The sequence below is a fragment of the Tiliqua scincoides genome, chromosome 2 (assembly GCF_035046505.1).
Source record: "Tiliqua scincoides isolate rTilSci1 chromosome 2, rTilSci1.hap2, whole genome shotgun sequence".
Taxonomy (NCBI): Eukaryota; Metazoa; Chordata; class Lepidosauria; order Squamata; family Scincidae; genus Tiliqua; species Tiliqua scincoides.
Window position 1 is genome coordinate 232,861,236 of NC_089822.1, and position 18,449 is coordinate 232,879,684.

Here is an 18,449-nt window from a genome sequence, read left to right on the forward strand (position 1 = left end):
TGAAAATGCAAGATCCCAGCAAATTTCCTTTGGCTCCTGGGCCCCCTTTTTGTTCCTGAGCCTGGGTACAAATTACCCCCTTTACCCCCTTCTCCCAGGCCATGTCTCACAGTGGCCCAACAAATGCTTCAGGGAGCACACAAGACAACAGACACAACCTGCGTTCTGGTGCGCCCCCCCTCCCGCATCTGGCAATCAGAGGCAGCCTACCTCTAAAACCAGGAGCTTGTACATACCTACCATGACTTGTAACTCGTGATGAACTTTTCCTCCTCCTTGTCCAATCCCCTCTTAAAGGCATCTAGGCAAGATGCCATCACTACTTCTTGTGGCAAGGAGTTCCACAGACTAATTACACACTGGGTAAAGAAATATTTTCTTCTGTTTGTCCTAACTCTTCCAACACTCAACTTTAGTGGATGTCCCCTGGTTCTGGTGTTATGTGGTCATTTTGGAGCCACTTCCAAAGCCAGAGGCCTGCTCCGTAGTACATAAGCTCGCAGTGGGGCTGATCATTGGCAGGGAAGAGATGGAACTGGGCATTCTGTGAAAGGAACCATGGAGCAGAGAGATCACTCCAGATCTTATCCCCTTTTTCAAAAATCTTCCTGCCCCTTTTTTCCCTCCTCATGCATAAGCTGCCAAAATAGATGGCCCCAGAACTAATGCAAACTAAAAACATTTACCTCCCACTTGCCTTTGGGTCCCCCACCACAGGATGAAGTGCATGTCTTTTCAGTGCAACTGCTTTGGTACCTTGTAGCTGCCATGGCAGGGGATAGGATTGGAGCCAAAGTTATCTCTGACTCCTGCTAAGTCACAGAGCTCAAACAAGGCTGCATGTTGCTGGAATGGCTCCTTTTGACCCTGATCAGCCTTTGATCCATCCTCTGCAAAAGGCTTTCAATACTGCAACATTCCTTTCAGTATTCTTGGTCTCTTAGTAGCTTTGCTTTTTCCTCACTGGATTTGGGGAGAAAGGGAGTTACTGCCTGACAATGGTTATAGCAATGCTGTTGAGTGAATGATGAGTGGTCAGTATGAATTCTGACAAGGGTCCTCTTCATATGGGCAAAGAGGGTTGGAAAGCATAGCCTACATATCTTTGCAGAGCTTTGCTGAGCAGATGGAGAGTTCTCTTAATGTAATGGCTCATTAAAAGGCTGGCATCTGAACTGCGGCTGAGCTTTAGCAAAACAAAAGCTATTTACATTTCTCCTAGCCGTTCTGTTTTCTTTTATTAGCATCAAGATAAAACTATGAAGATTATTTCATTCTTTTAATCAAACCAGAGTTGAAGTGGCTAAGGAGGGAAATCAAGAAAAAATTGTTTATTCCCACCAAAGGGAAGTTATGAATCAAACAATCAAATGAACCACAATTGTGATAGAAAGTAATGAAAACAAAGAATGTCTGCTTCTGAGCACGTGGTGAGAGAATGTGATATCTTCAAGACCTAGTTAAGGAGATATCCTGCTGAGACTCACTATGAATTTCCTAGCTTTCATAGTTTTAATACCCTTTTAAGCAGAGAGCCTTGAGGATAATCAGGAGGTTTTAAAAAAAGAGGGGGGGGGGGAGAGATCGAAAATTAAATTTAATGACTGGCCTTCAACAGCATCCAAACTGTGAAACCCACTTATTGTATGAATAACACACAGGCTTTCCCAGGGGTTTAACTTGATTGTGAGAGGTATTAATTTACAGCAGAGCTCCCCAAGCTGCTTCCTTAAGACGAGCTGAAATGTGTTCAAGCCTTCAACTGCAGCTTAATCCATATTGGCCCACCTATGTTAAAAACAAAACAAACCCTTAAATGTGTTGTTTCATCTTTGTGTATTTGCTTGTTATCTGCATTCAACATGTTTCATTAGCCTTGCACTTCAATCTTGTTCTGATATAGCAAAGGCAGTTTTCTTTCCGTCTATTGAAAATAGTTCTTTAATTGGTAGACAGTAGCAATGGTAGATGTCTGTACAGCAGATCACACCAGGAATATCTCCATGAGCAATGAAAATGATTGATAGCCCTTTCAAAGAACTTAGGTCATATTAGTTGACTTCAAGCAGATTAAGGACGTGGTGCATATAGTATGTTTAGTTAAACCTTTTACGCATTTAGGTTTCAGGAGAGCAATAGCAGTAATTTACAATGCAATCCTATGTGTGTCCACTCAGAAGTCCAAATGAGCTCAATGGGACTTACTCCAAGGTAAGTGTATATAGGATTTTAGCCTTAACCCATTTTTGCCTGGTCCACAGGTGTACACATTTGATCCCTGTTGCATATATGCAACATTGGGCTAAAATGGTTTAATGCTGCTAAATGGGTATACGTATATTAATTAATTAACAGTATTTATATACCGCTTTTCAACTAAAAGTTCACAAAGTGGTTTACAGAGAAAAATCAAACTACTAATGGCTCCCTGTCCCAAAAGGGCTCATAATCTAAAAAGATGCCAAGGAATACCAGCAGACAGCCACTAGAACAGACAGTGCTGGGGTGAGGTGGGCCAGTTACTCTCCCCCTGCTAAAAAAAGGAGCACCCACTTGAAAAAGTGCCTTACCCAATTAGCAGGGGTAAATTCACGTATATTTCAATCAAGCATAAAAAATGAAGAGCTGGAAAATGTTTTATTGGGGGAGAAATCATTTGGCTGCAAGTGATTTTTGTCACAAATGGATGAATGGTTCAACATACTGGACCAATCTTTTTTCATCTGATGAAATTGCCTTTGATATAGTGCCAGGTCAGTCTGCATTGTACAAACCTTTTTTCAGGATCATGCTTTGTGCTCTGGAGTTCTTTGAATGTGGACTATTGTGCCAGCACAACTCTTGGTTCAGGTGGAAGAGCAATGCTATTCCATATTCCTTTTTTTTCCATTTTGGCTTGTGGAGAGTCCTGCTGCAGAGGGCTTCAGTGTATCTCTTCCTCTTTGTATGCAAATTAGGGACACAATAAATATCTGTGAATGTTCCCCTCTCTCTGAAAATATATAAACAAACCAACACCTTTTTTTTTTTTTTTTTAAAAAAGGGAAAGTATAAAAAAACTTACTGAGCAGGATGATTGAAACACCAAGTCAACTGGCCGCGTAGAGGCACAATAGCTGGCTGGTATTTGCTTTAAGTACAAAACCTGATGTCTGCTAGTTAGAGTGGATGCCAAATAGCAAGTGGTCTTTACACTGAATGGGGAGCCCAGTGAGCACTAGTTAGTTTGGATGGATGCACAGTTGCCAGCCAGCATGTGACTGGAATGGGGAATGATAATGATCACTAGTTAGACACAACAGCTGCCTTTAAATAGGAAACACAATGGACGATAATGCTAAGAATACAAATAAATAGGCAAAATAACTGTTTGAGTGTTCCAAACAAGCAATTTCACTGTTGGGTGAGATTGAAATGCCCAGGAAAATAACAGGGAAGGTTCCACTCTTATATTCCCAAATCTCATGCACTGATCTTTTTCTTTACAAAACAAAAGCAAAGTCCAGCAGGAGGAACATAACTACTTCTTCCCCTTGATTACCTCTGCAAGTCAGACATGGAGAACTGGGCCATGGCTGACTATGGAAAAGTCAGTGTGTATATCTCAGCAGCTCTGAGTTTTCACTAGGAAAATTCCATACCTGGTCCAAGCCCAGCAGGGTCTGAGGCAGCAGTGTGAGAAGTCACCTGGTCTGACAGCCCTGCCTTAGTCGCTCGTACCTCGAGGTGCTCAGCTTTCCTCTCCCTCCCCTGAACAACTTTCTCCCCAAGTTCACTGGTTTGTTTTTCTGCTCCATCCCATTGTCTCTTTCTTGTCATGCTACTGTTGACCACTCCTGTTCTGTATTTTAAGAAGGCAGAAGATTGGAAGTAGAATAAGGACGGAAGTAGGAGAAGGGCAGCATGAACTAAAGCAGTGGTCCCCAAAATTATCAGTGTCACAGCTCCCTTCTTCCATAGTGTCCTCTTCCCCAGGTACCACTGCCTTGGATCACAAGAGATCTCGTATGATCCAAGATGGCGATGCCCAGGAAGAGGACTCCAGAGACAGTCTGCAGCTCCCCTGTGAGCACCCCATACCTCCCTTCAGAGCAGCGCCTCACAGTTTGGGAGCCACTTGGTTAGAGCTTCCTTCTCCTCAGTTCCTTGGTACTTTTCCTACCCTGCCTTTTTAAAGCCAGAGAGAGGAGCAGAATGCAAAGAGAAGCAATAGCAGTTGTGATGGCTGCCACCAGCACCAGCAGATGAGGGGGAGGTGGGAGAGTTCTGGGGAGGTGGACAATGGAGGTGGCTGGCACGTCCAGACACTGCCTGTGCTCCTCCTCCACTCAAGACATGGTGTCTCCATCACCTATGTTCCTCACTGTTCCTTGCCAGTAGGCTGCCCAAGGAAAACAAAAACCTTTCTCCTTAAAAATTGCGCCCTTGTTGTCTTCAGGCATGCCTTTGACAACTATTTGGTGAGTTATATTTTTGTTGAGTAGCAACTATCTCCTTCGAAATGGCTTGATCCTTGGGGAGCCCCAAAAACTGGGTTTGTAAGGAAGAACAAAATGAAGCAGCAGCGAGGATTTTTTTTTCCTGTATAGAGCAGCACACGATTCAACTGAGATTATATGTACGCTTAATTCTAACTTCCTGATAAGCTCACTCCTCTCCTCCCCCATGAAAAAATACTTTGACCCACGAGGATACAATTCTGCTGCCAGTTAGCAGGTTAAAACTTTATTAGAGAAGGTCAGGAATTTTTTTGACAACAAAGTGCAAGAGGAATAACAATACTGTTAGATTTCTGACTGAAAGGCTAATGGGAAAGATCTTAACGCTCAAGAGTGAAGCGGCAAGTAAATGTCATATCCCCACAGTTTACTCTCTGCACCGTTCAGGTCATGTTGTTCTTTTTATAACACTATTTAATTATATTTAGCATTGTCGGTGGCTAGGATGGATTGTTATTCTTGCCTTGATAGTCCCAAGCCGAGCAGAACATTTGATGATTGTTGGAACAATTATGCAATTAATTGCTGGATGCGATCTGCGGTTGTGATGCGACTGGGAGGTGGGCCCAATGATTTTTGTTAGGAGGTTTAATTGAAGGTGGGTCCCAAGGTGTGCTTTTGTTTCTGCCTTGTCTGCTGTCTGCTGTGCTGTGGATGTCAAATGGAGATGCCCCTTGCTTCTACCGTGCAGCAGCGGAGAGGCACCTGAACCAAGGCAGTTCGATATGTTGATATTTTCAACACCATGCTGTCCATCTGGCTAAAAAACTCTTTGTTGCTTAAAAATGTGTCTGAGCTGTGTTCTTTTTCCCCAAGTTGTCAGAATAAAAGTACACATTTAGCATGATTTCAGCAACAGGTACACTTGTGGGAGTTTCGCATGGGGGGGCAGAGCTCCTCTAGTTCACATCGGATTGAGGAATGCTTCAGGCAAATGCCCCAGCCGATGCAGAGTTTTCTCTGATGTGTGTTTGTCTGAGACTGATAGGAAGCAAAATTTAACAGTGCCCATTTTGAGACAGAGTGGAAATAGTATTTGACATGTCCTCAGAAATGCCCACCGCTGATCCCTGAGACCACCTCTGTGTCCGTAGCTTTAAAATGGTGGCCGTGGAGTGACTTGGGCAGCATTCTCTAGTTCAGCACCTCTGTCCCCCTCTTCCAGGGAGTGGAAGGAGGAGGAGGAGCAGTGGAGGCAAACAGGCAGGAAGTTGGACAGAGACCTGTGCCCCCCACCAATCTGCTGCCTGATGCGACAGCTTTAGCTTGCTGCATGAATAGGCCAGCCCTGCCCTGAAACCTAGACCCACCATGACGTAAGTATAAGTTCAGTTTTCAGTAAAAAGGGGCAGTCAGTGTTTTTAATTTGTGGGGAGACTTTCACCCTGAGTTTCTTCAGATTTGCTGAAGATATTTGTTTCTTCAGATCAATGCTGTCAGCATGGTGAGTGAGGAGGGGGAAGGCTTAGGAACACATTACATAAATATGAACAATGAGCCTGTGGGATCTTAAAATGCAGAAGGATAGTGGGCGTGCATGCACTGCAGTACAGGCAGAACTTCTGCCTCTCCAAATTGTGTTCTCAAACCTTTAGCACCAGGACCCACTTTTTAGAATGAGAATCTGTCAGGACCCACTGAAGTGATGTCATGATCGGAAGTGACATCATCAAGCAGGAAAATTTTTAACAATCCTAGGCTGCAATCCTACCCCCACTTACCCAGGAAGAAGTCCCATTTACTGTCATTGTTAAAAGAATATACATAGTAGCTTGTTCAAAGTACAGGTCTGTAACCTGCATCCCCAAATGCAGTCACATACCATGGGAGCATCAACTCCAATATATTAAAAATAAAATATTGAAATGAATGGGGTCACACCTGAAATGGGCTCGCAACCCACCCAGTGGGGCCTGACCCACAGTTTGAAAAACACTGGTATATAAGAAAACCCAGAAGTGCTGCAGTGGGACAAAGGGTGACCATACATGGGGTGTGAACATAGTGTACCATTTCCTCATGCGATCAGCAGATCACATGAAAAGGCATCAGTGTGGCTATAACCTAAAGCACAATTATGCCTCTGTCTTGCGAAAGCAAACCTAGTAAGGGGGCAAACTGATAATTCTGTTGTTTCTTTTTTTATGACCGATAACTGAAAATATCTACTGCTGGAAGTGTTATCTCTCCCACTCGCAGAGCTCAATATATACTCAGGGTGTGAAAAGGCAAGATCTGTTTAATCATCATCTGAAAAATCAGGCACAGCACCTTTTTCAGCTTAACTCTTTATCTGCTGAAATGGATGCTATTTGTGTGTCTAGAATGCAACCTTTTTACACCCACCAAAGGTACATAGTCTCTCATTTTCACCTGCTTAGCAAGAACTGATATGCAAAAAGAGTTTCTCCAAAGTAAAACAAACAAGTCTCATACTGAAGTTTAACACTTAGTTCCAATACCATCAATCTGAGATTACCAGTAAATAGGTTTTCTCCTTGGACAAATAGCAGCTTCAGAGGCCACATTTAATGAGGAGAGCAGCACAGCTAGAACTGGTTACTCCCCCTGTGCCAAGCTGCAATGCAATTGGGGGGCCCTGCAGCTGCTATTTAAAAAACACACACACAGCTAAAACACAGAGAAGTGGCAATATGTTTAGTCACATTAAGTTTGGCCCTCTAGCTGCACGGCATTTTTCTCTTTTTTAAAAAAATCTTGATCATAGTACTCTGTTATTTTGAATCTTACAAGCTTTATCTCTGGTTTAAACAGGAATGTGAGTGGTCTGACTTGTGAACAGGACAATCTAAAGGAAATTTGCAGTAGTTCTCAAACTGTGGGTCCAGGACCCACCAGTGAGTTGTGATCCAATTTTTGGTGGGTTCACGAAACTGCCAGGACAGATTAGGCTATGTGCATCAAGGGTTAAACAAACTGCGACTTGGGGGGAGTACTGCAGCCCAATCACTATTGTAGCCACACTCCTCAGCATGTATAAATCAGGCAGCACCCTGCAGGGCCTCTGGAAAGTTTGAACCACTGCGTAGTGATGATCTTGATCCAGTTTCTATCATGATGAAAAGGTTTGTTCTCACTAACTTTTTTTTTTCCAGAGCTCAGAAGAGTTTTGCTAAAATTGAGAAAACAAAACATGATACAAACAATAGTGTAGCTGGGGGTAGTACCTGGGGCTGGGTGATGTGATGATTCCCTGCATTATTGCATCACCACTGCACCCCTGCATTTGCACAGTTACCCCTCCTCTGTGCACGTGCAGCCCTGGCCCCAAAAATGGCTCCATTTGGAGCCATATGAAGACAAGGGTGGGAGTACACTGCCACGGTAAGCTCTGTCACCCCCTCCCCTCAGCGGAGACAGCAGACAACAGCCTCTCCACCTTGGGGGGGGGGGTAGCTATGCTAATGGATGGTTGGCAACCTTCAGTCTCGAAAGACTATGGTATAAGCCTACAGCACCTGATATTCCCAGACGGTCTCCCATCCAAGTATTAACCAGACTTGACTCTGCTTAGCTTCCAAGATCAGACAAGATCAGGCATGTGCAGGGTACAAGTCCATCATGAGGATTTCACAACATATTTATGTGCTGGTGCTTGTTTTTGTATGTTTTCCACTGAAGTTTTCCAGTGATACATATTGACAGAGTCTTCCAATGATGGATTGGAAGGCTTAATCATATTATCCCAGTGCCTTATTTTCGGGTTGCTGATATAATAACAAAGAGGAACATATGGATGCAACAAAAGGTAACAGAAATCCCACAACCAGTGATTAATGCTTCCTATCCACCACCCATAAACCAATTAGCGCTCCATGTTTCACAGTAGGCAGCCTCATGAAAAAAGAAGACTCTCCTGCAATTCAATTGACAGTACATTTTCATCTCAAGTTAAGAAATGAAAACTGTTGTTAGCACCTCACAACAGGAAGGTTATCTTACTCGATTATTTATTTTTGGTTGCCTTTGCAGGTCTTTGAAAACCTCACCAAATTCTCCATCTGTTCTGATTCAAAACTATGCTTCTTTTCCAGTTTGGAGGTATCTGTCAATGGGACTGCTACCACCCCATTGTTCGTATTGTTCTGTATACTTACAGAGACAGCTAGCAGTGAGCCTCCAAATCCAACTCCCTTGTTCTCCTGAGCACTTGCTACTGCTGAGTTGATTCAACTAAGAAGTGACCAGACAGGAAAAATGGTCCTTAGGATTACATCTTGTTGAGCCATCAGTGGTATCATCTCCTCTTCAGCTCTACCCATCACTGCTAGTGTCAAAAAAGGGACTTTTCTTGTTAGTTAAGAATGATCCCTAAATAACTCCTGTAATCAAAGAAAAGCATTGCCTAAATAGGCTTCAGTTTTGCTTTGCGTTATTGGAACATGGTGAAATCTGACTACTACATTGCTACTCTGCATCATAGAAGAACATGGAAAAAAGAAATAGTGGGGAAGGAGCCACAACAAAGGGCAAGAACAATGGTTACAAACATGCAAGCATCCATGAACAAAGGCACAGTTAAATGATTTGACAGGAGTTGGCCTCCCCCAGATAGCAATTTTTTGTGGAGAAGGGCAAACCAGAAGAGCGTTCAGCTCACTCCTACTATATATGATTCTAACGGTGCAATCCTATGCATTGTACACTCATAAAGACCCATTGAGTACTATAGAATTTACTCCCACATCAGTATATGTAGGACTGCAACCCAAAAAAATTCAGCTACAATCCTGTACACACATTCCTGGGTATAAGTCCAGTTTGGACAGTTGAACTGACTTCTGAGCATGCCACCTGGCTGCTGCCATTTTGCAAAGGGTGTAATTCTTGCCTGGCAGCCACCATTATGCCTGGCTCCCAGGCATAATTCTTACCTGGCCGTCCCACCAAGGTATGGACGGGAAGATTTTGGCACCCTATTGAGAACTGTGAGGTGGGGTTTCCCCAGCTATTAGGTGGCTTGTTTTTCTTCACTTTAGTATGCTTTGGCTGGCTGACTCCCACCTACTCTTGCATTTTGCACAGTCTGAGATTAGTTGGTTGCCTCTGGAGCAGTGCAGGAACTTTTTGCTGTCAACCTGTTTAGCCTTGGTTGGTAGCTTTTTTGTTTGTTTACCCCAGATTTTTTCTTTGGGTTTGGTGGTTTACACCCACACCCGCAATAAAGACACCAGACTTCGGCTTGGATGGAAATGGGCCACTTTATTAAACTTCAACTGCAGCAGGGCAAAAACACTGAACATCAATCGTGCGGGGCAATATGGGGGAAACGGTCCTAGCCGTCTGCCTCCCCCTACATTCTCATTGGGTGTACCACCTGGCTCGAGACCCCAGCCGTCAATCGCCAGCTTAGGTCCTTCAACGCCACCCCCAATGGGGGCAAGGCAGCCGAACTCCAGGATAGCCGGCCGAGCCGCACCTTCCTGTCTGTCCAGGCCAGGGGTTCGCCTGCCTGCCTCCTGGAGCCGGTCAGGCATCATAGGAGCAGTTCAGACTTACTCCTCACCCTGCTGCCTTGGATAGACACCGAGCCAAGTCCCTACCTACCCAGCCCCACACGTACACTGCCATAGGGGAGGACAGCCTAGCGCTTGTCCTACCCGCTCCCCACAAGGATAAAATCCTTCAAACCCTGCTGCAGGTCTGCCAAAAACAAATCGTTGCCGACCGGGGACAGATGCACCCCATCGCTGTGGAACAGGGCAGGATCCTTAAACCCAATCGCTGGGTGCCCAATAACTGCCCCGCCCTGCTCAACTACTACCCTCCTCAGGTAATCGTTAACTCTTTTCCGCGTAACGTCTATCCTACGGACACTACGAACGCCGCGCCAGACTCGCCGCGGGAGAAGGTTGGAACAGAGGATAGCCATCCCCGGGAACCAGCTACGTAAAAGTGAGAACTCCCTACGGGCCTGTAGCCTCAAGGACATCAACGTCCTCTGGCCCAGGTCGTTCTCGCCTAGATGCACCACGATTACCTGAGGAGGGGGATGCCATTCCAGATAGTGCAGCAGCATAGGCATGAACTGACCCCAGTGCATGCCCCGTCTGGCAACCCAGGTGACACTGGCAAGACCCCCCAGTCCCAACTGGGAGCCAAAGCTGCTGGACAAAGCTCTTTTCCGGGCCCAAAAGATAATCAAATGTCTGCAGATCAGGACCCTCACTGGAGTCGACCGATGGAGACCTGAAACAGAAAAGGCAACATGAACGATGTGTCAACACCCACAAAATGGCCTTAGGCAACACAACCAGGGACCCCCTCCGGACAGTCCCCACTACACAAAGGCTGGCCACGCCAGTCAACACGCCCCCCCAACCACTGGGGGAACCCGTAACTCCACTGCCCCGGCCCTTCCTGCCCCCACAGGCCTATCGCACATAATACCGAAAGGCACCAGAACGCCACCGGCCAATCCTTTGAATGGCCCCTGATGAGAAACCAAGCCTTGCCGCAGTGGACGCGGCACCAATCCGAAAGGAGTGCAGGCTGAAAAGACCAGGTGCAACTCCGAGCCTCTGCAAGGCAGTGTGAAACACTTCCCTGAACTGATACACAGTCAGCGGAAGGGCGTTCTCATGACGAAAGAGATGGCCCGCACCCTGCAGGGCCTGCCGCCGGTAGGCGACCACAGCCCGTACTGGGCAGATCTCGCCAATGGCCACCTCCTTCAGATGGACCCACTGGCCTCTACCACGTTGATCTGTCTTAGAATGCCTTAAAAACAAAGAAACACAATTAGGCCCCACCTGACAATCACCCCAATGGAGGGCCCTTTCCCCGGGATTAAACTTAGAAACGGACAAAACCTCACTGGGGCGAAAAGCTCCAAAAAACAAAACTAGGCAACAAGCCTTAAACAAAACCGTCTCATAGTGAGACGTACAAAGTAACCCGAACTCGGCACAAAGGGTCTGCAGCATGGCAGGAGTAACTGGCCTATGGGCATCAGAGGGTCTAGGACAGCTCCGCTTCAAACCCTCCAGCATCCTCCTGACTCGAAAATCAGCAGTGTTATCTACCCAACCCAAAGCCCTGGCCTGAAATGACAGGGCAGCCAAATAAACAGCGATAGAGTGAGCCGACAGGTCTCTATCCCGCAGGGCGATAACAAACCTCATCAGGTGTGCCACAGGCAGCGGCCACGCGTCCTCAAGGTGCTGCTGCCTGTGGAAAACCAAAAACTCTTGAATCTTCCTTGCATAACTAACCCTGGTAGCATCCGCCAGAGAAGCCCAGATCATGTCCTGGGCGGTGCTGAGCCAAGGCTCCACAGCCATAGGGGCATGGGTTCTGGGTCCGGCCGTGCCTCTGGAGCCAGCTGCCGGAAACGCTCCTCCTGAAAACGAGAGAGAGCATCGGCAATGCTGTTACGCACTCCGGGCACGTGCCTCGCTGAAAAAAGAACATTAATTGAAAGGCACTGGAGAACGAAAGCTCTCACCAAGTGCATAACCCTAGGGGACTTAGAAGTCTGCGAATTAATGATTCTGACCACAGCCTGGTTATCGCACCAGAAGCGGACAGTGGAATTAACAAACTCCTCAGCCCACACATACACTGCAACTAAAATGGGAAAAAACTCTAGGAACGTTAGGTCCCGAGTAATGCCCTCCTGCACCCATCCACTAGGCCATCGGGTGGCACACCACCGCCCCCTAAAATAAATTCCAAACCTGTGGCCCCCCGCTGCGTCGGATTGCACCTGCAGCTCAGCTTCCACCAAAATTCGGGCCCTCCAAAACGACACCCCATTGAACCGGTCAAGGAACGTGAGCCATACTGCCATGTCCTCCCAGAGTGCTGCCGTGACCCTTACGCGGTGGGATGGCCTATGCAACCCTGCCATCGCCTCACGCATATGCCTCAAAAAGGCTCAACCTGGAGCCACCACCCGACAAGCGAAGTTGAGGTGCCCCACCAGCACCTGCAACTCCCTTAGAGTCAGCTTTTTGGCCTTATGGGCCTCCCGAAGCAAGCCAGACAGCTTGGCTAGCTTAGCCTCCGGGAGCCTACTGCATTGATTGATGGTATCCAACTCTATTTCGAGGTAAGTCAACCTGGCTACAGGGCCCTCAGTCTTGTCATGCGCCAGGGGAACCCCCAACTGCTCGCACAGCACCACAAACAACACCAGCAGCATTTCGCATGTCCCAGAACCAGCAGGTCCCATAAATAAAAAATCATCAAGGTAATGAGCGGTGGTCACATGACCAGTCCGATATTGGACCGCCCACTCCAAGAAGGTGCTGAAACATTCGAAATGGGCACATGATATCGCGCAACCCATCAGCAGCACACAATCAATGTAGTAGGCGCCCTCGAAGCAAAAGCCCAAGTGGCAAAAATCATCGGGGTGGACTGGCAACAGGTGGAACTCTGACTCGATGTCCGCCTTTGCCATCAACGCCCCCACGCCACAGGACCTCAACCTCCCCACCGCCTGGTCCAGGGATGTATACCTAACCGAGCATAGCTCGCTGGGGATACCGTCATTGACCGACGACCCCTCCAGGAATGACAGGTGATGAATTAATCGAAACTCCCCAAGGGCCTTCTTAGGAACCACCCCAAGAGGAGAGACCCGCAAATTGGGAATAGGCGGGGCTGCAAACGGCCCAACCACTCTGCCCAGATCCAACTCCTTGCCGATCTTCTTCCGAACCACATGCTCCAACCCCTTAACAGAATGCAAATTCTCGGAGAGCACAGGCACGGCAGGCCGTGCTGCGGGAATCCGAAAACCCTTTGAAAACCCCTCCAACACGTCCGCGGGTTCTGAACCCACTAAGCACCGCTAGGAGCCTTGCTGGGATCTGGCTTGTTCCTCGCAATGAGGTGTCCACTATCAGAACGGTCACCCCATGCGGGCCGGGACGGAAGGACTAACTGCGTCCACAATTCCCATTGTGGAACGCGCCAGTCCAGCGCAGGATCATGCACCACATGTAGTCTGAAATGGTGGTCGTACGTTACCCAAGCTGTCCCCGTGTAATCCCTAAATGCCCTGTGCACTATGTCCAAATACTTAAACAGTGCCTGGGCACGATTGGGGTACATCTGAAGCACATCCGAGGCATAAATGACAACGCCATTTAGCCAGTTGGCCCAGTTCTTATCAATCTTACGCCTCCTAACTGACTCCTGATCCCTTATCGGCTCACCTACCTTTGGCACAGGCTCAGGCTCTATCTGCAGAAGGCTGAACATGTCCACATACTCACCTCTCCAGATTTTTTCTTTCACAGACAGAGCCAGATGCCCGCCGAGAGGAAGAGCGACATCCCCGTATGAGACCCGGGGGCGCTCACCTACCTCCAAACCACCCCCCACTTGCATCCCAGGGGCGGCCAATGAGCCCATCAGCTGACCCAGAGGGGGGAAGCCCGACACGCCCTGTCCGCCATGCGCCCAAGTGGGAAGCGGGGGAGCGCCGACCCCGACAGCAGTTGCCGGGGCCGGAACCCCTCCACCAAACACGCCCCGCTGGAAGGCACCCCATGGGTAATAAGAATTGGTGTTCCCCCACTGAGTCCATGGAAACCACTGAGGAGTGAGGGCCGCCGAAGGAACAGCAAAGCCTTCCCTCTCATCCCAGATGGATCCCACATTGGTACCCAAGTCCTATACTGTCTCACCTGGAGCACCGCCTACTGGCTGCCCTCCGCTTGGAACAGCCTGCGAGGTGCCCGTAATCTCGACCTACAGAGCGTGGGGCACCAGAGCAGGAGGCTCCGAATCGCTAACCTCCCCTGGTCCCCGCACACGCTTCCTGGAAGACAAAATCTCACTCAGCTGAGCACCACACCCCTTTCTAGTTGATCTACGCAACAGGGTAATGGTACCCGATACCCCGCCGCCATCGCCCATCCCCGCCTTCCTCAGGGCCTTTTCTTTCTCCCTGGCATCAAAACGAGCAAGCATAGCCCTGAGCTCATCAAACTCGTCCTCCCCATCGGATGAAGAAGCTGGAGGGGAAGGAGGAGGGGGTGCAGGTCGCCTGGGGGCTTTTCCCCCCTGCTTTTGACTCTTTTGCCCCATGTTGAAAAATCAAAGAAAATGCCCCCCCCCATGTGCTAAAATTCACAGTAGGATACAGGTGCTATCAAGCACAACAGGGGAGGAGGTGCACTCCAAGATCCCCAAGTGCCCTGCAGCGTGCAGGAACCGCCAACCAGCCACGCGGGGCGAAGAACCAGCGCTCCCTTGAAGCGGCTCCTCCTCCGTCCGGGTGCCCGCTGCGCTGCTGCTGCCCCTGTGGGTCTGCTGCTCGCCGTTCGCCGCTGCCCCGCCGCCGCAGGCACAGCCAAAGTTGCTCCTCTGCTCACCAGAGGGGGCGTGGAAGACGCTCCCTCGTCGCCCCCTTCGCTGCTCCTCACCCTCCTTGCCACCCACACTGAACGCGGGGAAGGAAGGGAGAGGCCCCGCGCCGCTCAGAGCTCCCTGCTGCCGACGCAACCACCCTCGTTGCTGGCCAGGAACGCTCTGAGCCTGGCTGGGGCGTGCGCTCTGCGCCAAGGCTCTGGTCCCGCCTCCCCAGCCGCATCAACCAATTGCGGCTCAAGCCTCAGCCTCGGTGCACGAGGTGGGGCGGGGGCAATCTTCTGCTAGCGCCTGATTGGCGCTAACAGCTTTTCTTGTGGCCAGGGTAGTCACAGCAGTCACTTATGACAGATGGAGTAGGAGCAGGGATTTTGTTATGTATCCTGAAGTAAGCAGAAATCAGTGGGTGAGTCAGTGCCAATTCCTAGAACCTGCCTGGGTCAGGGAAGTTGGTTAGTGAGCCCTCGTGCCTGGATTGAAACATTGACCACAAAGGCTTTCTGGCTTGGGGGAGGCAGCACAGACCAGCTGTCTTGAGACTTTGGGGTTGATTTATAGAAGGTTAGGCTGTCAATTGATGGGCCTCAGCTTTGAGTGAAGAAGGGGAATAGATGGTGGTTTGCTATGTCCTTGGCTCAGATGCCCACACTCAAGTGGAGAGGAATTGTTAAGCTGGTCCTATTGCTAAGCTGTGTCTTATGTTCTTATGTTCTACTGCAGAGTTTCTCTTTTACTGGCATTTCAGTAAAGTGCCCAATTAATATTCCAAGTAATTTGTTCTGTATGTTCACTGAGAGGTGTGTGGGCATGCATGCATAAGCTTACATAAACATACAAAAGGTTGCACTGTGATTCCAGTTAAACTCTATGAATTCATGTGATGAGCTTAGGAGAACCACTGGTTTGGTTTCTGGTCTGCAGTTCCAATTCACTGTCTACAGCCAGATAGATACGACATTCTCTTTTGAAGAAGAGCTACTAGCACGCCTCTGTGGCGCGCTAGCAATAATTGCCAGGCTTTTCCCCCTATCAGCCGGCAGCAGGGGGCAGGACGGATGAGCTGGTTCCAGCGCACAGGCGCTGGGGTTAGCTCAGTCCGTTCCTGGGAAGCGACCCGAGCGGATGCTTCCTCAGGAGTGGAGGAGGGGGCTTGGAGTGCCAGGAGTCGCGCTTACAAGTTCCCGCCACTGCCTAAGCAGTGGGAGCCCCTCAGGGGGTCGAGCTGCGGGCTCTGCACGCTGCGCTCCCAGCGTTGCTTCTGGGAGCTGCGGGCTTTGCGGGCAGCGGAGGTCCCCCATGGACTGTGCGGGACAGCTGGCGCTCATGGTGGGCGGCCTGCCCGCGGGGTTCGCAGGGGGGCTGCACTTTGGTGCAAGGATGCGGCCGTGGCCGCGAAGCACAAAGGAGTGATCGCCCTGTGGGCAGCAGCCATTTTGGTGTTGCCTCGTGGCGCGGCGCCATTTCGGCTGCCTCCACCCCCACAGCGGCCATTTTGTGATCGCCTTGTGGCACAGAGGGCTATTAGAGCTTGGCGCCATTTTACCCCCCCTTTTTATGGTCGCTGCAGCGACTGCTACCCTGCACATGCCTGATCTTGTATGATCTCAGCTGCTAAGCAGGGTCAGGCCTGGTTAGTACTTGGATGGGAGGCCGCCTGGGATTACCGGATGCTGTAGGCTTATACCATAGTCCTTCAAGACTGAAGATTGCCAACCATTTTAAGTCTGCTGAGGGGGGTTATTGGGGGAAATACAAGTGCTCCTCCCCATTGCCCACTAGGACTACCTCTAGCTTGTTTTGCTTCAGGGCTGGGAGGAATTTTTGGGGGCATCTTTGAAAAATTTTTGGGAGCATCTTTGGCAAAGACAAGGCAACTCTGCATCAGTGCTGGAGTTCTGCGGCTTGGCAATCGTGCCCTTCTAAGGGCAACTGTATCCTACTGTGAAAACAAGGGGTTGTGGGCCCCTTGCTTCACATATTACTTTGGGGGTAGACATGGGGAAAAGGGTGCAGAACTCAGGCAGTGAGGCTGCTAAAAGATCGGTCCCCGTACGCCCCCCCCACCTTTTTTCATTGGACGATGTGGATTAGATGGCGGAGTTGCGTGCCTTTATGACCGTAACGATGCCAGACAAACAGAAAAAACAGGATTTGGAGTGGGGGGATGATTCTCTGGGTTTGGTAGCAGGGAAGGAGAAACCTAACGTTGGGTTCTCACCTCACCTTTTCTGTCAAGGAGAAGACTTTGCTGACCTATTCAGTCTTCTGCCCATAGATGTAGTAACCGTTAGGCACCCGAGGAAGGCGGGGAAGCCTTTTAAATACATGGGCATTATTCATTGTGCTTTTCATGATCAGGCTGGGGCAGCTTGGAGGGCCTTCGACCATCATTTCCACATCAGGGCTTTGCAAGACCCAGCCCTGGATGGGACTGCACCCCAGTGGGAGTTCTTGGGGGCGCAGTCGGTTCTTTCTCTGAGTGTAGTTGGTTAATTTTTACTCCCCCCCCCCCCCGGCTCCCATTTTCTCAGCCGCTGGGGAGGATGACCTTAAGAGCACAAACTTGGGCAGGTATTCTTGGAAATGTGCTCCGTTTTGATCTATGAGGCTTGCCTGGTAAAGGGTGATTTTGGCAGCCTCAGAGCCTTGAGAGCCTTTCTTAGTTGTCCAAAGATCACTGGTATCAGATGGGTTAATGAGCACTTATAAGGAAAGGGGACTGACAGTTTGGGCAAAACTGCCCACCTGGCTTCCACATCCTTTCTGCTTGTACCTTAGGGGAGAAGTTACACCAAGGGGGTTTGGAATTGAAAGATGCTAGGGTTGGAGGAAAGACTACTGGTTGCAGGTTGGGCATCGATGCTCTTTATCTATGGTCCACAACTATGACTCAGGCCCCACAATAGGTCCCAACCCAATTCTGATTGGTCATAAAACCGACATAGCGGCTAGGCTACAAGCATTAATAATTGGCATAAATCTCTATGTGGGTGATAGAGCAAATAGCAATTGCCTGGTCCACGCCAGGTCAGTTTTTATCTAATTGCTGCACGTGGACACCTGGACTTCTACCCACTGTCACTGGTCTCTGACACAGGCCATCATTCCCTGCCAGTAGGGTGCATCAGGATGGTAGGACTTCACTGACCAATGTCAGGTCCAGGGATTACCATGAAATTTAGCCCCCTCTAGTGGGGGGCATCCCCCCCAGCGAGGGTGCAAGGGCCTTGGTTAAGGCTAGGGTCTTCACAATTACTCCTCGGAAGTGGTGCGAGGCCTTCAGTAACCTGCTTAACAGGCAGGACGGTGCAGCGTAATGGCCTGTGCCCAGATTAGTTTTTTGCTTATTAACCCACCTAATGGGTGCCCCGCCTCTATTCCTTGAGAGTGTGGGGCTATGTTCTGTTACTACTCCTCATGAGTGGGGTGATGCCTTTAGTACCCTGCTAAACAGGCATGGCAGTGCTGTTGCACATATACCAGGTGCAGTAGCCCTGTGCAGATAGGCACAAAGATAATGGCCTTTCCCAAGGTTTGTGGCTTTGCAATTATTAACACACCTAATGGGTTCCATGCCTCTATTCCTCGAGAGTGTGGGGTTAT